This window comes from Melospiza melodia, chromosome 6 (genome assembly GCF_035770615.1).
Source record: "Melospiza melodia melodia isolate bMelMel2 chromosome 6, bMelMel2.pri, whole genome shotgun sequence".
Lineage (NCBI taxonomy): Eukaryota > Metazoa > Chordata > Aves > Passeriformes > Passerellidae > Melospiza > Melospiza melodia.
In genome coordinates, this window is record NC_086199.1 from 73,246,970 (window position 1) to 73,268,851 (window position 21,882).

The window sequence follows — 21,882 nt, forward strand, 5'->3', positions numbered from 1 at the left end:
ACATGTGACCCCACAGGGGACCTCTGGTGGAGCAGTCTGTTCCTAAAGGACTGTACCCTGTGGTTGGGACTCATGCTGGAGCAGTGGGTTCATGAATTGCAGCCCATGGGAAGGACTCATGTTGCAGAAGTTCATGGAGGATAATGTCCCATGAGAGACCCCATCCTGAAGCAGTTTCTCATTGTCCTACTCTGATTTGATTGGTTATAAATTAAATTGACTTGCAAGTCAAGATTGCTTTGCCCATGACAGTAATTGGTGAGTGATGATCCTGTCCTTACCTTGACCCAAGAGCCTTTCACTGTATTTTCTCTGCCCTGACCAGTTAAAGAGTGGGAGTGATGGGAATGTCTTTGGTGGACACCTGATGTCCAGCCAAGGTCAGCCCACCACAAAATTATAACTATTACATGAAATTTCTGAAATAACCAGAACAGCTAGCAATTTGATTGTGGTCAATATCTGGCTATTTCCAGACAAATCTTTTCAAGTGATAGCAAATAAAGTGTTTTCAAGTGACAGCAAATTTAAAAAGTGTCACGGAAGTATCTAAATAAATATATTGTCTAGGAGATTGTCATGGAAGTTCAGAGATGCTTAAGAGTGGGCTTCTGTATTACTGGTGCAGTGTTGCATCTTGACAGCTCTTGTCCCCAAAAGATTTGGTGGGGTCAAAAGTTTTTAAGTATTCAGCTATCACACAAACCTTTCATCTGTGTTAAGTCCTAATCCATAGTGGTACGCTGGCATTATGGCCTTTTTAGCTCATACACAATCTTAGTGTACACTGCCTGACCACTGTTGCCATTTTCTGCCATTTGCATTTTTGTCATGAAACTGCAGGACTACTTTGTACTGTCACAGAGCTTTTCTCAAGAATAGACTAAAGAGCATGCTCATTTTGGTAAAGTTGAATTAGGGAAACATTAGTTGGGTGAGTAATACTGTTCTTTTGTCCATGTGGGCAAACCAGTTTTTCTCGTTCAGTGGTAACCAGCATAATGTAAAATATGTGTATTTGGGTCATAGTTTCTTTGTTTCATTTATGATCTAGCATTTTGGGAGGATTGTTTTAAGTTTTCCTGTTCTGCTTCTAATGATCTTGAAATTTCAGATTCGGAAGCCATAATGAAACTAGCAATTTGAGAAACCAGCTTTGGAAAACTAGCACAAAATTTCATAATTCAGCACCTGGACACTTTTATTTTGGCTTTTCCTTTATGAAAGTTAAGTGCTGGTTGTTTTCTCAGCAGGTGTGTACAGATGTCACTGTTATGCTTAGGTGCCATTTAATGCAGGTAGGTGACCTGGTGGGGACTTTAATTGTAATATTCAGTAGCATGGACCTAGTCATATCAATATTTCTGAAAACTGAATGTCCATAAGCAGATTCCTTGAGAAATTTGGCTTAGCAGTGCTCACTGTTAGTCTTGTCACTTAGTGCTCAGGAAGGGTTTGATGGGCTTGTTGCTGGCTTTCATATTGAAGACTGACCTATGATAGATATAGCTCTGGAGAGAAACTCCTTATTAAGGGTATGTTTCCTCTCCTTATATATAAGGAAAGGAAATTGTATCTATACAATAGAATAAGAAACTATTGCCATTTTGTTCAGTTTTGAACATACTGGAATTAAAAGCCAGTAACAGAAAAAACAGTCCTAATACTAAAGGTACTTGATGGGTTTTTTCTTTTTTTTCTTCTCTCCCAGACTCACACAGCATAAACAGATAAATATCATACTACAAAATTTTTTTGGTTGAAGATTGTTAGCATTGAATAGGGTGAGATATGATTAAAAACACAGAAATCCTCTTTATGGAAAAGAAATAATATTATGAAATGGTCCATGGTATTGAAATTATAATTTATAATAGCTAATTGAAGTTTCTCAGTTTTGTAAAGTAAACTCCATTTCTTTAGATGTCCAAGTAGTAAAGGACCATTGTCTCATCCACTCTAAAATATCCTGATGAGCTGTGTCTGACCTGTGGATCACTAGTAAGATTTTTACTTTGCTGAAGCTTTGTTCTGCATGTTTTGCTAAAAAGCTAAATACTGCGACTGTAACAGACCTTTGTATCTGTTAATTAGTAAATGCCATCAGTTTCTGGACAAAAAAGAAATCTTTTAATAAAATTACTTCTTGTCAGTTGATCACACTTTTTCCTTGGTGAGTACAGAAATAACCTGTAGAGATGCAGGCAGTCTCTGCTTTCCATGCTCAGATGCCTCTTTAGATGTGTGAAGTGCTGAGTGGTGTGACCCATTGTGCTGTTTCAAAACAGGCTTTCAAATGCTTGGTCAGAATTGAGTCAATAGGACAGGGCTCTGAGTGTCCTGGCCTGTAGGGATACTTGAGATGTTACAGGTCTCATGTTAATACCTGGATTTTCAGTAAATGTATTGAGAAGAGATGTACTTTTGCTTTTTGAATGGGTGGATGTTAATAGAACTAGAGCAGTAACTGGAAAATGAGTAAAATTTAAATAAATAACACTAAATTTCATTGTATCTTGGTTTTATTCTTTACTCATTTGCTTTGATACCTGTTTCATTGAGTTTTAAATCTGATGGGTTAAACCACCTCTCACCAATGCCCACTGGGACACTGAGCCATTGACCACTACTCTCTGGATGCAGCCAGCAGCTCAGTGTCCCAAAGGACATTGGTGACAAACGGTGTCCCTCAGGTGTCTGTGCTATTTAATATCTTCATTAATGATGTAGTTAAAGGGATCAGGTGCACCCTCAGAAAATTTGCTGATGACATCCCCACCCACAGTGCTGCATCCAGCTCTGGGGTCCCCAGCATGGGAAGGACACAGACCTCTTGGAGTGAGTCCAGAGAAGGGCCATGGAGACGATTGGAGGGATGGAGCACCTCTCTTCTAAGGAAAGGCTGAAAGAACAGGGATTGTTCAGCCAGGAGAAGGCTCTGGGTAGACCTTATTGCAGGCTTCAGTGCTCCAAGGGGCTATTAGAAAGACAAACATTTTAGCAAAGTCTGTTGCAACAGGACAAGGAGTAATCACTTCAGGCTGAAGGAGTCTATTTAGATAGATATATGTAAGAAATGTTTTACATTTCTTAAATGAGAGGGTGGTGAAACACTGGAACAGATTGCTCTGAGAGGTGGTGGACAGCCCATCCCTGGCAGTGTTCGAGGTAAGGTTGAGTGGGGCTTTGAACAACCTGATCTAGTTGAAGATATCCCTGCTCATTGCAGGCGACATTGGACTAAATGAACTTTAAAAGCTCTCTTCCAACCCAAACTGTTCTGTGATTCTGTGAAAATGGTATTTTTTTGTGCAGGTATGATGCATTTCCAGTAGTAAAAGCACTTGCTCAGGCGGGTCTTTGTATTCACTATCACAGTCAGACAGAAAAAGCCCTTTCTGACTGTTTTCTAAAGGTATCACACCCAACCTTTCTTCTTCTGCCATTCTGCTGTTGATCAGGTTGTGAAAAAGAAGTAGATGAAAGAGCTGCATGCTGGGTATTTGAGTTTTAGTGTGGGTTGGGGTCAAACATAAATAGCTGTATTTATAGAGGAAAGAGGGAGAACTGTGCTGAACTGATTATACTTGTAAATGCACTGGAGTTTTACCTAGAGCACTGAGCTGAAATGAGTACTTGTTTTGGAATAGATTTAATTAAAGTTTTGTTCAAAGGCTTTTTAAAAAACTTGTTAAATCAGTTAGGGAGTTAGTTAGCCCTCAATTTAGAGGGAACTGATTAAGGACATACTGTTGGTTTCCTCAGATTTTCTTTGTTGGTGTTTCTACAGATGTTCAGATTCCTTATGCCTTTAAGAATTGCCTCCTATCATACAGTGGTAGAGTGGCTGGAATGCCTCTAGCTGGATATACTAAAGCATATCTGGACTTCTGCAAAACTGGATTTTGTTTATCCCTCTTAGTTGCTAACCTAGCCTTAGGTTTGAAATGATTTATTATTTTAAAACACGCTGAAGTTTGGGAATACATTGCTTTTTATAAGTGTAAAGATGTCATTTTTGTCTTGACACATCAGGCTGTTAATAGTCTCTGCTTCTCTACAGCTTTTCCTACTGCTGTTTGTTTAAACCAGCCTATTGCTCTAAAGTATGATTCCAATTCACAGAACTGCTTTTATGACCCTTTGCATGTGAGTGCAGCATCCACTATCCTGTGGCATAAAGCTGGCTATGCCACAGGTATATGGTTATGCTTGTTGGTAGCTCAGTCATTTACCAAGTAGAGTCAGAGATCTTTAATGCATACTGTCCAGGCCTAGTGAGTTGTGTAAATTGTTGGTTATAACATTTTGCCTCTTGACACGTGTATGATGTTGCCTTGCCCTAGAAATGCAGGGCAGGCCGTAAGGTATGAGTTAATACATAAGATGAAAGAGCTGTATAATGTAAAATACAGAATATATAACCACCAGGATGCATGATTTAGATTTCCTGAAAGTAACAATTCACTTCCAGCACAGTTATAGAGAGGTTGTGCTACTGTTGAGAAGAGAGCTGTGTTGCTGCCTAATCATGCTCATTCCAGTGCATGTTTCTGACTGCAGGAGCAAGCTTAGCCATCATTAGCGTGATACTTGTGTCGTGAGGTTAAACAGAGTAGAGAGGCAATTTGGTTTCTTTGTTTTGTGTGTACTGTTTTACAGTGGTTAAGTTAGAATATGCCCAGTATGAAGCTTTTCAAGAAGTGCCTTTTCCCTTACTATACCCGTTTTTGAATCTAAACTTCACTGCTTCTGTGTGCATGAGGAATGGAAGAGGTGTGACTGGGATTGGCTTTGGACATCAGTTTTCAGGTAGGTGTTCAGGGATATGAAGGGCAACAGGAAAGACTTCTGCAAGTACATCACCAGCCAGAGGGAGATGAAGGAAAACACGGAAAAAGCTGTGGTACTAGATGTCTTTTTTACCTTTATTGATAGGATTTGTCATCTGGAGTCCCAGGCCTTTGAGACTAGTGGGGAGGTCTGGAGCAATGAGCAATAAAGATTTAGCCTCAGTAGAGAAGGACCAAGTAAGGGAACATTTTAAAAAGTTTGCCACAAGAGAGTGCATGGGAACTGATAGAATGCACCTATGAGTGGTCAGAGAGCTGATATCAGAGCAAAACCACTCTGAATTGTTTTTGAAAGATTGAGACAATAGAAGACTCTTCTTGAGGACTGGAAGAACGCAAGTGTTCTTTTGCCTCCAAGAAGGGCAGGAGAATCTGGGTATTTGCAGACTGCTCAGCCTCACCTAGACCCCGGGAAGATGATGGAGAAAATTCTCCTGTGAAGCCATTTCCAAACATAAGAAGGACTCAAAGATGATTAGCAATAGTTATTGTAGCTTTAGGTAGGGGAAATCGTACTTGACCAACCTGGCAGCCTTCCTTGACAAAATTACTGGGTTGGTGGAGGAGAAAAGAGAAGTTTGTACTGTTTAACTTTATCAGTACTTTTGTCATTGTCTCCCTTAACACCCTCACCATCTGGTCTAGCTAAGTAGATGAGGAAAGGAATTGCAAATTGGCTGAAATGCTGGGCTCAAAGGCGTGTCACAAAGTCCAGCTGCAGGCCAATTAGCAGTGGTGTGCCCCATGGGCTGATAGTAGGGCGTGGGCTGTTTGTTTTCATTAACACCTGAGTGCTGGGATGCCGTGCACCCTCAGCAAGTTCACAGATGATGGAAAATTGGGAGGAGTGGATGACAAAACAGACACCTTTGCTGCTGTTCAGAGGGACCTTGACAGGCTAAAGACATGGGCTGACACAAATCTTACATTTAAAAAGGTTCAGCAAGCAAATCTGCTGGAAGTGTGTCTGCATCCCAACATCATCATCCCTGTGCTTCACTGCTCACACAGTTGCCAGGTGCTGGCAGACTGCTGGTACTCCACCTTGAGCAGCATACAGCCATTTATGTGTGGTGATTAGACTGAAATATGCATAAACTGTTGGAGAGAACTATCAAAGTCCTAGAGAAGACTGCGATAACAAAACTAGAACTTTTATTTTAAGGATAGTTGAAGTGTTGACGAGGTGATTTCACAGCTCTGGATGATTATTTAAATGCTACTTTATGTCAGAGTGAGGTGAGGTGAGGAATGTGAAAGTGATTGTAATCATAGAGGTGTGCCCCTTGAAAATTTGCAGGGTTCTTGCTGTTTAGCCCTGTGTTGCTGAACCCACAGTCTGTACAGTCATCTCTGCTGCCACAAGTTGCATGTGATTTGTAAGTTATTTCTTTGTGAAAGTTCAACAACTTGTCCAGCTGTCCTTAAGTCTTCAAAACTAATTTTGTCACTTCACATTACTGTTTGCTGAAGCACCTCTCTTTCAAGCTTTTGAAATCTTGAAATCTTTTGAAATGCATTAGCTGTAGTAAGCAGTTGCAAAGAAGTGGGTGATGAAGAGGCAAAACCTTTGAGGATGAAGATTAGGAACAGATTCTTGAGTTGTCTGTTTGCAGGTGACCAGAATAGCTTCAGTAGAAGTGTTGTGTTAAACATTTTGTGTGATGCTTTATAAAGCATTTGATACAAGAAATTGGAATCCACGAGAAGGACTTGACGAAGATGACCCGTATTGATTGTCATGGCCAAACTTGCAAGTAAGTAGTAGTAGGTAAATTCTGGAAGGTTTTCATAAACCTTAAAAAGTGAAACTCTAATGTGACTATAGTTGTTTGAAAGAAGCAAAAAGCAGCAGCTTTGTAGGATCAGTGCTGAGTGTGATCTTGGAAATGTAATAGTTCACAAACTTCAGGAGGAGAACTTGGAATCATTGCATGCTACGGATTATGCTCTTCCCTGCTAAACAGCCCAGTGTATCAATTTCTGTTGCCTAACGTTTGAGCTGGTCTGCTGTAGTGTGCCTTTATTGTGGTCTGATACTGTGACATTCTTCCATAGCTTTGTTCCTTCATGAATGGTGGAATATGAGTGGAAAAACCATTGCAAGTTTCTAAAATATGGGCAGTCTCTGCAATGGCGATACTTGTCAAAGTTGTTTAGCCACAGTACAAAACCAAACCAAGCCTCAAACTTTGATTAATGTGATTATACAAAGAATAAGTGCCAAAGAATTGGTGCCACTGATACTTGATGTAGGTGTTCAGCTGTAAACACAACACTTTTGCAGGCTTCCGTCGTTAACTTTTTACTTATGTTGGGTTAGCAGATGTGTCCAAGGAAAGAATGGATTTTTTTGGTGCATCAGTGGTAGATGACCATATGTATTAATTTCTGTAAAGAAGTTGCACAGGTATTGCGAGTTTGTATGAGGAGGCAGAATTCAGACTGTTTGGCTGGAGGTGAACAAAAAAAATAATCTCTCCTAGTGTTCTGAATCTAGAAATAATGTTCCAGATACTTTATGGGTTCCAAGGTACTGTATTAGATCAAAAGGGCATTCTCAAGCTTATTTATAAATCAAACCTCTGAAGACTTACATTTGCTGCAGTATTTTCAGCTAACAAATATACCTAAGTGTCTATGCATCATCATACTGTAATCAACTGCAATCAGTTTGGCAATTGCTTAGATAACCCTTGTTGGAAGGAATATATCACTAGAAAGGGGTTCCTGTTTTAATCCTAATAACGCAAGCTGGAATGTGTGTTGTCTGCTGAATTGTTATTTGAAGTGGATGCCAGAAATTCTTATGATAAAATCAGTGATAATCGTTATGCCAGTTTAAGGAGGCACCAGCTCTGCCCCAGAAGTTCACAGGAAACTAAATCTGGAAAATGTGATTCAAGATGAGACTGTGTGTTAGCCCTGGAATACCTTTCATGCCAAATATGAGTACCCAAATTCTAAAAGCTTTTCTGCCTGTGTGACCTTAGTTTTATTTCTTGTCTGTGAAATTGATCTTATAATTTTGGGATTCTCTTGGCAGGGAATTGGTAAGAAAAATATTTCTACAGTTGCAGCTGTGTGGTTCTTCCTCATGTATATACTGATTCCAGATGTCTAGATTCAAGCAGGAATTAAATGGAGTTGATTTTCTTTCTAAAAGAGATGGTAGTCATATCCCTGATGTGTACAGTAGCATGACTGCAGTGTAGTTTGTTGAAGATCTTAAAGTGACAGTAAGTGTTTAAACAGAGTTGTTTTCTCATTTTAAATAGAGGTAATTATGGCACAGTGTAATATGACAACCACACCATTACAGCTAGGTAAGCAATCCAGGACTTCATGAAAATCTTTTGATAGACTTTGCTCAGTCTGAAATTGGACTTCAAAAACTGACTTTTGCTCTTATAGGTTGCTCAGTGCAATTGAAGCTGACCAGTAAAAATACAGTGAAGACAAAACAATTCTGTAACAACTCTTTGAAGAAGGGGTATATTTTTCCTGTGAGTTTGTACAAAGCCCAAGTAGCAGCTCATAATGTAGTGAACCTTTCTAAAAAATTATGTTTATTAATCTTTTCCGTGTACTAATGTATTTCTTTATTATTTGAAATGGCATTTGCGAATTTAGCAGTACTTCTAGTTCCTGAGAAATGGAGATCTCAATCTTAGTTTAGTTTATAGAAAATGGTGTGTGTACATTGGACAGAATGCAACTAGAGCCTCGAAATTGTAGCATCAGGTTTATTCGTCTGGACTGTATGATTTGCTTTGTCACTGTTTTAAAAAGCACAGTATGAAAGTGAGCTTCACTGTTTGGTTTTGGGTTTTAATATATAAAGCTCAGATTTGGTTCTGTGACTTGGCTTTGTGTTTTGCTGTGTGTTGCTTGCAGAATTCTCTTTGCTATTTGATAAAATTACATTCTCTCTCAAAAAAATTCTTAGCTGTTAACCTGATGTTAAAAACTGATATAATGCATTTTATCTAAGGTATGAAAAGCTTGAGCTGGAAAAAATACCAAGTGTTTGAGATCTCATCTGCTGGGTTTATTTTCCTCCAAATCTCAGTTTCAAGTGCAAGTATCTAGAGATGCAAACTAATTGCTGACATTTAGCGATTGAACTAAATATGAGAGCAGGCTTGTCCAACTGTTTCACTCCAGTAAACATGGTTAGAGTTTATAACACTAACCTAAATTAAGCTTTTGTATGGATTTCAGTAGACATTTTACTATAAAAGGTTGAAATGATGTTGCTTATTTGCTTAATGCTCTCCACTTGCTTTAAGAAAATGCAGAGATCACTGTTCATCTTGGGAGAACAGATAGCTAAATATAAAGGTAAATATAAATATAAAGGTATGATAATAAAAAACACAATAAAACCACAATTAAAGTAGTCATTTGAGTAATCTGGGCCAGTTTTTTTTTTTTGTTGATTTTGTGCTTGATAAAATAAGACCTTTTGACCAGTAAAAAGCAGTAATTTTACTTAAGAGAGAAATAGGTACTCCTAAATAAATATTACCAATTTATTTAGGAGACCTGCAGTTTATTATTGACCTAAACAGCTTGTTCTGTAAGAACTTGGTGCCAGTCCTAAGAAATATTGCAAAAGAACCTGATTAAAATACTGGTCATGGGCATCTCCTCACAGGTTTGAGAATGCAGTCCTAAAAAAGGAAACAGAAAAAAACCCCAAAGCAGTAAACATCCCTTTTTTTTCCCTAAATAGGTGCATGTACTTTACTTTACAAGTGAACAGACTTGGACTATGTTCACATAAATTCCAAATATCTATATTGGAAGAAATAGCAAATAATTAATAGCAGTTTTGTTCTGCTAAACCAGTTTCAGGAAATATGTAACTTCAAAAGAGAATGGATGTAACAATGAAAACGTTCACACCAGACTATCACACAGGGAGCTTCACAAATACCTTGTTCCTAGTTCCCTGCAGCTGCCAAGTGGACACGTTCATCAGCATTTCTGGTGTGGACAAAACTTGGTTAGAAAAGCCTCTATATTCTTTGACAAGAAATTTTTTGAAAGCCAAAATAAGTAACCAGCAAAAGTGTATTTATTGTCCTAATCTCCAAATTTGCACGCTTCTTACTGCTTTCCTGACAGGATGTTTTGGTGGACAGCGTGTCCCTCCCTTAAGGTCAAGACAGGACAGGGAGTAGATCTTCGCCCTTTGGAGCTGGAGCCATTTTAAACAATGATGCACCTTTGATATGTGAGTGTCTGCAAGAAGAGGGGCATTAGCTACAGCACTTCCTCATATTGTTGTGCACTCAGAAGCATGTCACTGGGAAAGTCGCAAATCTTTACAAAGTCCACGTTATAAACTGAACTGTGTGCAAAGCTGTAATTTGTGAAAACTCAGTTTCTTGAGGACCTTTGTACTGATTAGTTTAAAACTCTGCCCTCGCTTTATAGATATTATAGATATTATTTAGCAGGCTGTTTTACTCCATGTGACACAGCTGTTTTAAATAGCAAGGTAAATGCTGAGGGAGTTTTTTGGTAGCATTTCAGTTTGTTTTTCTGTTTATTTTTCCCCCCCAAATCATGACTCTTAATTTACATGCTTCACATTGATGTAGACTGACTTTAGACACCTTTATATAGTAGAATTAGAGGGCTGTATTGGTAGGAAATTTTAAAAAAATATAAAAAAGATATTTAAACATTTTTAAAGCAGTTTGCTGCTGAAAGTTTTCTTTTGAACTTTTTTCATTGTAGCAACTCATTTCTGTCTTTACAGTGCTGTGAGTTAGTGCTAAGAGAGTGCTGCTTCTGGATTACTTGTGCTATTGCTCCTCATTATGTAAGCTTCCCAGTTTGAGAACAATGTCACTAGTTTAATTTCAGTGGCACAGATGTAACATTTTGAGAACTACTTGACACTAGGAGTGCAAGAGGTATTGTGCCAGCTAATGCTGATATTTGCTCACTTGCCTGCAAACTGAATTCTGAACCAGAAGTTTAATGTGTTTTCACAGGTTTTCACTCTGCTTAAGGGGGTGTTGGTCCAAAAAAGTATTCTCCAAAAAAGCTGAATTCCTTTTTACCATTGACACATAACATGCTTTCAGATGAGTGCAGAGGAGCCATCTTGGTAAATTAAATTATGAAGGGGACTCTGTATGGGTGTGTGCTCTGTGTTGTGGTAGTGGTGGTTTTTTCCCCTAGAGATCGGAATGTAAGTCTGATCTCTGATTACAGCTCAAAGAGTTGCCACAAGATCTACTGTAGTGGTTTGATAAGTGGTTAGCTCTTATGGGAGGAGGGTTGGCAATGAATATCAATTTTCATAAGAGGTTTGATTTTTCATGATCAGGGAAAAAAAAAAAAGCTGCTTTATTCAGGCAGTAGATTCTGCTCACCAGAATGATTGTTGAAACAAAATCATTCTTGATACACAAACTGTAGATTTGCTGGTAGGTAGTAGTTTTAAGTATTGATGTTTGATAGGATTTTAGGATTTAATTAGGAACTGTTTGACTTGCAGAGAACCACCTGCCAGCTTAAGGTAAGTATGTAGAATTCTAATAGAAGAAGAGTAGCATAATTAATATCAACTAGCAATTTCATCAGGGATGAAATTATTTTGTAATTCTAAGTAAATTAAAAATAGTTTTGGTGCACTTATGGCAACTGTAAAGCAAATCTTTTGCCTTTAAAAGGGGAAAAAAGATGGAAAAAGGATAGGAGAGGAAATCATGGCAATCATGGCAATCTTATTGGGTTAGATTTAATATTCACAACATAGTGATGTGTTGACTTCTGTGATGAAAACTTTCTATTAGTGCCTTCAGGGAGATGGGGAACAGGGGATTAGAGCTGTGACTTTCCTACTGAGAGCCTTTAATTCTGGTTTCTACAGAAATGAAGAGGACAATTGTCCACTCCTGTGTCTTCCTGAATATAAATGTGATGTTGTCTTTCACTTACCATGGGTTCATTTTCTTTCTTTCTTTGTTTTTAGCTAAGAAGCGCTTTCTTTCCTCTGCTGTTTTTAATGGAACAGAAAATGGAGATGGAAAGGCATGGCTTCTTTAGGCTGGAGTTTGCACTGAGGCTCCTTGGTCTGTTTCTTTTCATGGGTTGCTGACAACTGGAGTTGCTCGATGCAGCAGGACAGTGCCCATGGAAGCTGAGAGGGAAGGGCACAGCAGAGATGTGCAAGACCAGTGTCCTCACTGTACAAACTACTCTCAGTACTAGTGCAAGCTCTTCTCTAACCCACCATCCCATAGCTGTGGTTTGGATCAGTTTAATTCTGGTAGCATTTTAATGTATGAATGAAGGGAGTGAGATAACTGTGGAAGAGCCCAGTGTTATCTTGTGATACTGTACAAATGAGCTGGAGATCTGGCCCCAACTCACATTTTGTTATTAATATTAGGACTTGACTTTTTATTTTGGTTACTTGAAGACTGGGGGAAAGGGTTTTTCTTCCCCTCACTTTTGCCCGTATGGTTTTTATCGGTGAGTGAAGATGTTCAAAACATGATACTTTGGTGTATGTTTAGATAGTGATTGATGTTGGGGGTGGGTATTTCCTGATACTTAATGATGGTTTAGAAGAGTTAGTCATCATTGGCCAGGAAATACCAACTCCTGATTAGATCGAGTTCAATTATCCAGAAGATATTTCAGTGTCCATCTGAATGTGGTACGTTGCCAGAGACATTGTGTTCATAATAGCATCTTGTTTTAGTGTTTAATTATAGAATTAGTGGCTGTATGTGGGTTCTGTGTGCTATAAATATGTCATCTTGAAGTCAATATGTTTGCTGCCCCAAGTTTTGGGAAGTGGTCAGGCAGTGTTGCCTAACAGTTGATTAAAATTCTGTAACTGCAAGAATTTTGGATTCTCAAATGAAAAAATACTTAGTACTTCTCTCCCTCCCTGCCCTTGGCCACCACAATTGCCATCTATGTAAATTTTGCAGTATATTTCAGGTTGGGATTCAGACTGCATCTTTTCAGGTTAATCCAGTTCCCTTTTACTTTCTGAGTGGGAGTGATGGTTGTCTGCTTTTAGTCCCATATACATGCATTAGTTTGTACTTGGCATGATAGAAATAAGTTTGTTTTAAAAAAACAGACAAAAATGGCAGAAGCTAACATATACAACTACCAAACAACCATGGTATGTATAACCAAACTGGGGGTGTGTGTGTTATATTTTCTGATACTTATTTTAAAAAAATATCTCTGAGTATTTGTAGACTCCCTTTGCAGAGATACTTATTCTGGATATTTGCTCTAGTCTTTACTGATGAGGTAAACCGTGTTGACTGAATATATTGTGGGAGTTCAAAAGGTGTAAAAACCACAAATGGCTTCTGTAGTTCAAGGCTGAAGGGAGAAATTCTGGAAATGTCTTCCTGGCTGCCTCTATCTCTCTTCTGTCATTGGGTTCTTTCCTTCTCAGGACAGGTGAATTTTTCCAGCTCTAATTTTGTAAAAAACATATTGGGATTTAGCTGTGTAATTGTAGGCCTCTATGCTTCCATTAAGTATTAAGCTCCTTTGGAATAGGCTGAAACTTCCTGCTGTCTAGGCTTGTAACTGTCTATTAGTACACCTTGGGATCCTGTCTGCACAGTTATTTTTATAGGTGTGCACTGAAGAGTAAAGTAGCTCTGCCAGTCACAAAGACAAACTTGAATGAGTGAAAGCAGGATTCAGGAATAACACTAAATTCAATTTATGGAACTGAACATACTATATGCTGTACATTCCCAAATGTTTCACTCTGGACCTTACCCTGCTCCTTCTCAGATGTTTTTTACAAGCTTTCTTATGTTATCAGTGAGCACAGCTGGAGCTGGTAAAACCTTGCATAAGCCTTGAAGACGCAGAGGAAATGAGGCATCGCCAGTGGCCCAATGATGCAATTGCTCAGGCTTTGCAGAAAAAGCAGGGTGGTGCTGAAGGTTTCATGAAGTTGTTGTACCCAAGTGGAGGACTGTTGATGCCTCCTAAAACTCACTGGTTTTCATCCTCTGTCACAGAAGGATGGACTTCATGACCACATTAACTGCAGAGATTAAAAAAAAAAAAAATCGGTAGATTATATTTTTAATTTTATGTCATTGTGTCAGTTGGTGCTCTGGTGGAATGTAATAAGTGACAGTCAGAATAAGATATGCTAGCTTCTATAGCAGGGTATAGCTATTGCTTCTGATATAGCTGTTGCTTCTGATTGAGTTGTCCTGAGGTATTAGGACTCTAGTAGCTCATTAGAAAATGTTTGCTTTGGAGTGTCAGAACTGATGCAGGCACTATCAGAACCTGTGCAAAAGAAGGCAGCTGAAGGTGGCTTTGGTTTGTGTATGCTGCAGTGTTTCCCAGATGGAGTTGGGTACCCTGGCTGTAGCCTTTGGGGCCATGTGCAGTTGGTTCAGGTTTCCCAAAGTGTTCCAGTGCACCTGACCCACAATGAGGCTGTCCAGGCCCTTCCTGCTGCATGCCATATCTGGATGCCTAATGTGAGGGGGCGTGGGTGGTGGAGAGAATTTGCAGGGAGTGTCTCAGGGCAGCCTGTCCAGCGAATCCTGTGTCACAGCTACATTCTTGCCTTACCTCCTTCTCTTGCAGAACTTTACCTTTTCATGCTCTGAATTTTGGGGAACTGTATCATCTGTATTTCTCTGTAGTGTAAATGACCAAGTCTGTGTGGGTAGTAATCTGTGGAGTCCTTACAACAACAGACTTTTTCCCAAATGGTAAGTAAAGTGCTATGGAAACCAATGACTTAATACTATAGGGTAACAGTGAATGTCTTGCAGTTCTCAAATCCAGGGTGGACTGGATTCAAATTATTGAAGGAGCTATTTGTTAGCACTTGTTTGAAATCAGCAGTGTACTCTGTCAGTTCTCCTTTCTTTGATTGGTTGTGTAATCTGTTTATTCCCTGAACTAAGCTTTCTCCATCATTTCTTAAAAACTGAATACCACATCTTTTAGTCTGAAGATTTTGTGAGCTTTCGAATTTGAAAGATTCTATGAAATATTATAAATAAATTGTGGGACATCCTCAGGACATTTATTCCTTTTTAAAATGTGTATCTTAATATAACTGAGAACATTGTGTAGAAGTGCTATTCATGTTCTCAGAACTCATCTCAACCTAGACCTTTAACTTCAGTGAGATATTTAAAAAGTCCCTCTAATTGTTTACATAGGGAGAATCTTTAGCCACTTAAAATAGATTCAGAAAATGTTACTAGTTACTGATACATTGAAAGTTTGAACTTTTGAAACGCAGTATAGTGTAAATAAACAACGTGTGTTCTTACAGTGTTTTTAGTAGATAAGTTTAAATGTTTCTCTAGTTTGAAGACTTGAGTCTTGCTTGGATTTGGTTTTAAACATCATATTCATTAAGCTGATGTTATTAATATTCAGACTTCTACTCAAAATCTATTTTTTCTGTGATGCCAGTCAATAATTAGTTGCTATAAAGGCTAGATAAGATGTCACACAGCAATAGCTATACCAGTGATGCCTTTTTATTAATGTTTTAGTTATTTCCTTAATTTTTTTACTTCTCAGACCTAGGACATGATGCTTAGTCAGTAATACTGACACACATTGCCTGCTCCCAGTCTCTGGTAACTATATCAACAAAAAGCACTTTTTTTTTTCTTAATTAATTTTATAAAGGAGAATCAGTCAGAGGTCTAGGTTCTGATTTTGTACCAAAGTGAGCATAGATTAACTTCACACAGTGGTCATCAACCTGGGATACTTAGATTTTACAGAGGTGTTCAGTCATCCCTCTTGCTGATTTGTTGCAAGTCCCTTGGGCCCTTCTGGAGTCTCCCTTCAAACCGAGCAGCTCTGCTGAGAGCTTCCCGTGTTGTAGCTGTTTAATTTTACAGACATAGTCGTTTTTATGTGTAACATAATACTATTATCCAGCATGAAATACAGTCTCCTACTGTGAATCTCAAGACTATCAAATATTTTAGGAATGCTTTCTAGCCTTTTTTCCAGTATCAGGGAAATAAGTATGTCAAGTAATCCTGTTCTGCATCACCCAAACCCCTCTACCCCTTTAGGAAAAAAACTTGTAATTTTGCTGTAAGTGTCTTCATTCTTGTGAAATGTAAGACAGTTTTTAAACTTCTATTCAGATATTTATTGTTTTGTAAGTTCAGGGTGCCCTCTGGAAGAGGAATGTAGCAGTAACAAAAATTTAAAAATCCTCTTTAGTAGAAAAGGATAGAGAATATTTTGAGTAGAAAAGGATAGAGAATACTTACCTATAGAGAATATTTTGAAAAGTAAAAATGTTCTTAGTAGAAAAACATCCTCCCCTCCCCATCAAACAAACAAACAACAGAAAAAGGGAGTAAGACAATTTAACTACCAAAACTGGAGCAGATCCACATGTATGTTCAGCTATGAATATGATCTTAAGCTTGGGCAGACTTTAGGTATGTTCTGTGAAATTAGCTTACGTGGTCACTCACATCTTTTGGAATTTTTGCCTTACTAGTTAATCTGGTTTTTCACACAAATTTTACTTTTTCTATGTAGAAAACATAAATTCAGTAACAGGATTGTATGATAATATACAAGGGGGATTTTTCTGTAGCCCAAACTTCTGATTTCGTTCCCTGCCTTATTTCTTGATTGCTTTGTTTCTGTGAGAGTTCAGAATATGCAGACTGTATGCCTTAAAGGAGGCCATTTCCTGAATCTCCTCTTCTTCCTTAATTTTGTGTTGCTGGAACTTTGCTCGGTGAGTAATTGGTATTTGGGTCTCCCACATATGGCTCCAATCTCCTCGTGTACCTCCAGCACTGGATATTTATAGCAAGCCCGCCTGGATGCCTGATTGCAGCGGTGAGAAACGGACTGAGAGCACACTGCGATTCCTCCTGCGCCCATGTCTGTGACCAGCTGTGGAGTTTTGGCATGCATTGCATTCCTGGGTGTGGCTGGAGGACAATCCAAGATAACCTCAGTTATCTTGGCTTTGTTACAGCAGCCTGTTGCATTTTAGAAGTTCATGTTAGAGGCTATGAAAATCATTCAGTTCCAGACTCTGAAGTTACTCTGTCACTTTCATCTTTAGTTCTTTTTTTTTTGTAAGGATTAAGGGAGAGAGACGTTCTATGACGATAAAAAAGGCCTATGTAGATCACTAACTTGATATTTCAAAATATTGGGAATAAAAATTTATGTAGTTGTGGTTGCTTGTCAGCTTTGGAGTTTAGAATCCAGGGCACACTGAATTTCATCCCATTCTTTCTGCTGTAGTTTCAGGGTTTTGGAGGTTTCATCTTGTACCACTATTAAGTTTACTTCCAGTCAGAATGATTGTAATGTTTCATCTTAAGAAACATCTAAAATTCAAGTTAACGGACCAAGAAAGGACTCAGCCTTGAGTTAAACGTGAAAACAGAAGGACCAAGTACAGGAAAGAAACTGAACATGGAAAAACCCACAGTAGCTGTCAGCCATGATGCATGGACTGCAGCCCTTTCTGGTGATAAGGAACTTCCAATAGGCAATGTGAATGTGAGTGTCCTGGAAACTGTTGTCACTTAATCAGACTCGAGACTTGGAGTTGTGTTGTCATCGCTCAGACTCGAGACTTGGAAGGGCTGAGGAAGTTCTGTCAGTTTGTGTGGCCAGACACTGTGTACTTTATAAAGATGTTTCTATATAATCCCTGTGTAAACAGTGATGGTGGTCAACCTTAGAGGGTGTATTTCACAATAGAGAAGTGCAAAAGGAGAACGTGATTTTTGCCCCTTCCTTTGTAGAGTGTTTTCTTACAGACAGTGAGGGAACAATATAAGAACTCTGAATTCATTAAATACTTACTTTATCCTTAATTAAAAAGGAGTCATTTAAGTAGGCTCCCCTTGAAAATAGCTATTACATTTGCAAATTGATAGATTTCATTGAAGAAGCCTTCTTTATGTAAAATACTGAATGTAAATAACTGAAGAACATGTTATTGCATTGATGATTGATCTTTTTTGGTGATACTTGTGAGTTCATCAACTTTGCCTTATCACTGAAAAATGTCAATTTGGTGTTACTCTTAGATCTGGTTAGTGTGAAATTTGAGAAAAAGTGGTTTGTGGCTTGCAACAGCCCTCTTTGAGGAATGTGATTCAATTGCCCATAGACATTTGCACAGTTTCACTGTCATGAGACTAAGTTGGTCAGAGAAATATATGTAAAAGCTACTTGGCTGTTTCTGCTCCTACTTTATAGATTAAGTTTGTGATATAGGGATCCAACTTTTCAAGTCTCAGTGCTGGCAAAGCTGTGTATTTATGCTTGTAGCAAGGCTTTATATAAAGGCTTTCAGCATCTCTTACCTGCAGTGATTAGACTGCTATAATGTTGAAAAACTCTCTTACAGAGAGATGAGTTTTGTAGTTCTTGTCTGAGAATCCTTTCCTTTTGCAGGAAGTAACACCCCTGAAGGAGACTGCTGCCTTTAGTTGCGCTGGGTGTTTGGTGTGATGTGTGCAGCTTCAGAGAGCTGCAGGTAAGATGCTGTTGTGTAGATGATCTCAGGGGGTGGAGTTAGAACTGGGAAGATGTAGTGCAAACCATAAGCAGAGCAGAAGGGTGTCTCTGTAACATAGATCATTGCAGTGCACCTGATGCACAATCAGCCTTTGGAATGAAATCTGACCTTTGAGAATTAATGGGAGGTATGAGCAAGTGCTTGATGATGCAAGTAGGGAGCCTTAGCCATTCTGCTGTAGACAGCCTTTGGTTTCCCATAGTTTTGCTGATGTATTTTTGCAAGACACCAATTGTCATTAGCTAACCAGGTGTGAAGATTGCTAAAGCTGCCAGAGGAATGGTGCAGTTTGAGCGGACTTTAAGTTCTGCCATGTGCACTATGTTTTGTGTGCCTTTGGTAATCTCAAAGTGACATAAGGTGATGCTTGGTCCTCCAGGAGCTGTGGTCAAGATCGGCTCTTCCAGAACTTGCCAGCAAGGAGGGATTATCCCAAGATTCTGAGTTGAAAGGAACCCACAAGAATCATCAAGACCAGCTCTTAGGTGAATGGCCCATATGGGAGCTGAACCCGCAGCCTTGGCATTATTGGTACCACACTCCAGCCAACTGAGCTCATCTCAGTGGCACAGTATGCCAACTTCTTAGGAGATGTGATTTCCTAGAGTGGAATAAGCTCACTTTCTACCTCAGTTCAGTACCTATGTCACCAAGCCACTAAGTAAATAAGGTGAAGTTTAATATATGTAGAGGAATTGTAATTAAGGAATGTATAATTGATTCCTTATGGAGGAAGGTGGTGTTGTCTCCCACCTAATTTTAATAGCATTCTGAATGGTGTTATCTATATTGTCAGTGTCCTATAAGCTGCCTGTTGTATAAGAGAAAACTCAGAAAGGGAAGGCAGGGCATACTGTTAAGGATGGTGATATATAAATGGAGTAATTGTGCTACAGTCTCCTGCCAGAATAATGGAGGTGCTGTTCAAATCAGTGGACTCTGTGACTAGTTGCTGGTGAAGATAACACAGTTGTGACTTTTATGGTTGTATGAATCTGGCAGCACAGTGTTCAGTGTCCTTTTCCCTGAGTCCCTGCCTGCCTTGATGCCACATGCCAGCTGTTCCATTGCAGGCATTTTTAGACTGCCTTCCTCTTCATCCTGTCTTCTATTGCCCAGCTCAGTTGCCACCCCAGAAGGCAGCTGTCTTTTATGAAAGCAGGGTGGTGTTCTCCATACCAAGATGGCAACACAAGGGACATGATTTCATCTGTAAGCCTGGGCAGTAGCAGCAGCACAATTTTCTACTTGCCCCAGCTGTAGAGCTCATACTGCTTTTATGTCAAACTCACTCATATGAGGAGAGAAATTTGTTGCTTGCCACTGTACACATTCATCAGCAGGCAATGCAGAATATGGCAATGGTAGAATATGAATTATTCAGGGGAAATTCATGTGAGTGATGCCTTGGTTACCTTCTGCCACTCGCTCTGTGCTGTGTCTGGTTTTTGAGGAGTGACTTGTAGAAGTGCATGTGCTGCCAATGTGGAAAGGCTGCCTTTGGGTGCAGGATTCCAGGGTCATCAGGTGATATTTCTGTCTTTGCTGAGCTTGAGGCTTCATTGATTGCTCTGATGGACTTGAGAATGAAGACAAATTTTCCTCATTATTTCCTGTTTGACTTTTCTTGTTCTTTGCAAAGCAGTTTAAAGTTAGGAAGATGACAGGTGTTGTATGATTCAAGAGGCTGTTGCAGCAATGTGGTTTTCCAGCATGTGTTCCTTACGGGCAGTGCACTTTCTGTGACTCTCTCTTTCTGCCACCAAACTCTGTGTGTTGCAGCAGATCATTGTAGCTGTTTTACTGTGAGCAACACTTGATTTAGAAAGGTGAGAGCCATCTGTGGGTTTCACAGTTCTAGCCTAGCTGAGGTCATTCAGTCAGACTGGTGTGTTCGTGAGGGCTGTTTGGCATCACTGGAGCTGCTGAATTGCCGCTGTTGCTGGCAGCCCTGCCTGCGGTGCTGCACTGACTTGTGGGCAGCCTGGTCTCCCTCTGGGAGAACATGACCTGCCACGCTGCCGTGGAATGCATTTCACCTTCTCAAGGAAACACAGCCGTGATCACACATACGATAGGCAGCATCCTACTTTGCTCAAGATCATGATGGGGGTGAGGAATGTTAATCTCTATACCAGGAAAAAACTACATACCTCTCTAGTTCGGGGTGATGTTAATATTGAACTTTTTTTCCTGGGTTTGAACAACTGTAACAAGATGGTCAAAAGCTCAATTTGTTTGAATAATGAACATCTGAATAATATTTGAATAATGAACATGGTCTTTTTGTCCATGTCTCAGATGGCAGCTCATTTTAAAGAGAATTAATGGGTGCAATATGCGATATTTCTGTAGTTCTTATCAGCCCTAGCTGATAGAATGTTTTACTGATGGTTTGAGATGTTCCTGACTTAATTCAGTATATACTGCTTGTAATTATATCTTCATTTGAAGCTTTTGAAATAAAAACACCTTTTCGTGATCTTTTCTTGCTCATAATATTAAATTAACCATTTATTTCCATATTGGGGCTAAAATAAACATATATTTTAATTAAATTAATTATTTTTATTTTATAAAAATAAAATACAAAATAGTTTAGAATCAGGTGGGAGAACTGTTAATGAGGAATAGTGAGACAGTTTTGTGAAAATTTATAGGATTTTGATATTTATGGAAGAGGGTGATAGTCTTAGCTCCTTGTATAGGTAAACTGGGACCCTGAGAGGCAGCACTGGCATTTTGAGGTGCACATCGTAACTTTGTCTTTTAATGTGTGATTGGTTAACTTTTAAAGTAGTTGGTTTAACTTCATCTCTCTGAGTATTCTGTGTCTTACTTCACTAAGAGTATGGGAACAATTTTGATCTTAATTTCCAAATTCTACAGACAATTTCAGTGGAGGTTTTTCATTATCACATGAAGGTTATTTTAAACTCTCTCTGTTAGAATGTGCGTTCTAGCCTTTTCTTATTAATAATAATAACTTTGAGATCTGAGTGTAGCTTGTGGAGAAAGCCCACATGCAAAGGCTTGTTCTTGGCTTTTAATGCATGTTTGTTTTTTGTAGCAGAAATTCTGTGCTGATCTTGAAAGAGATAAAATCTGCATGCTAGCAGAATTAATATGGGGAAGAGAAAGGTAACAGAAAAAAGTTGAATTAAGATCCCAATATTATATCACCAGGAAGGTGGTGCAGTAAGTCTGAATCTATTATATTCTAGTCCATTGTATTCTAAGACTTGACCTTCTGAATTACCATACACTTAGTTTTGACTAGAAGGTGACGTGCTGATGTGAGTTCTTGCAGTTGGTTTGGTAGGTGAAGCAGTTTTACCAGTTTGGAGCAGTCTGTCTCAGGTAGCAACATGAAATTCACATAATATACTCCCCCCCTCCCAGCAGTGTTATATTATATGAACTGGTTTAAATATTGTTTACAGG

General features: G+C 39.0%; 1 protein-coding gene across 13 annotated transcripts in view; it reads left to right on the forward strand.

Moving 5' to 3' along the window:
• The window catches only part of NUMB (NUMB endocytic adaptor protein), a 91,851-nt gene that overhangs the window by 21,826 nt on the left and 48,143 nt on the right, over positions 1 to 21,882 (forward strand). For 11 of the 13 annotated variants that reach the window (XM_063159150.1, XM_063159158.1, XM_063159164.1 and 8 more), the window contains exon 2: positions 18,315 to 18,396. The exons of 1 other annotated variant lie outside the window; for it this stretch is intronic. The gene's annotated coding sequence lies outside the window, so the exon portion shown is untranslated. Of the gene's footprint in view, positions 1 to 14,443; positions 14,603 to 18,314; positions 18,397 to 21,882 lie in introns of those variants that run through there. One more of the 13 variants, XM_063159152.1, reaches the window with a different exon arrangement.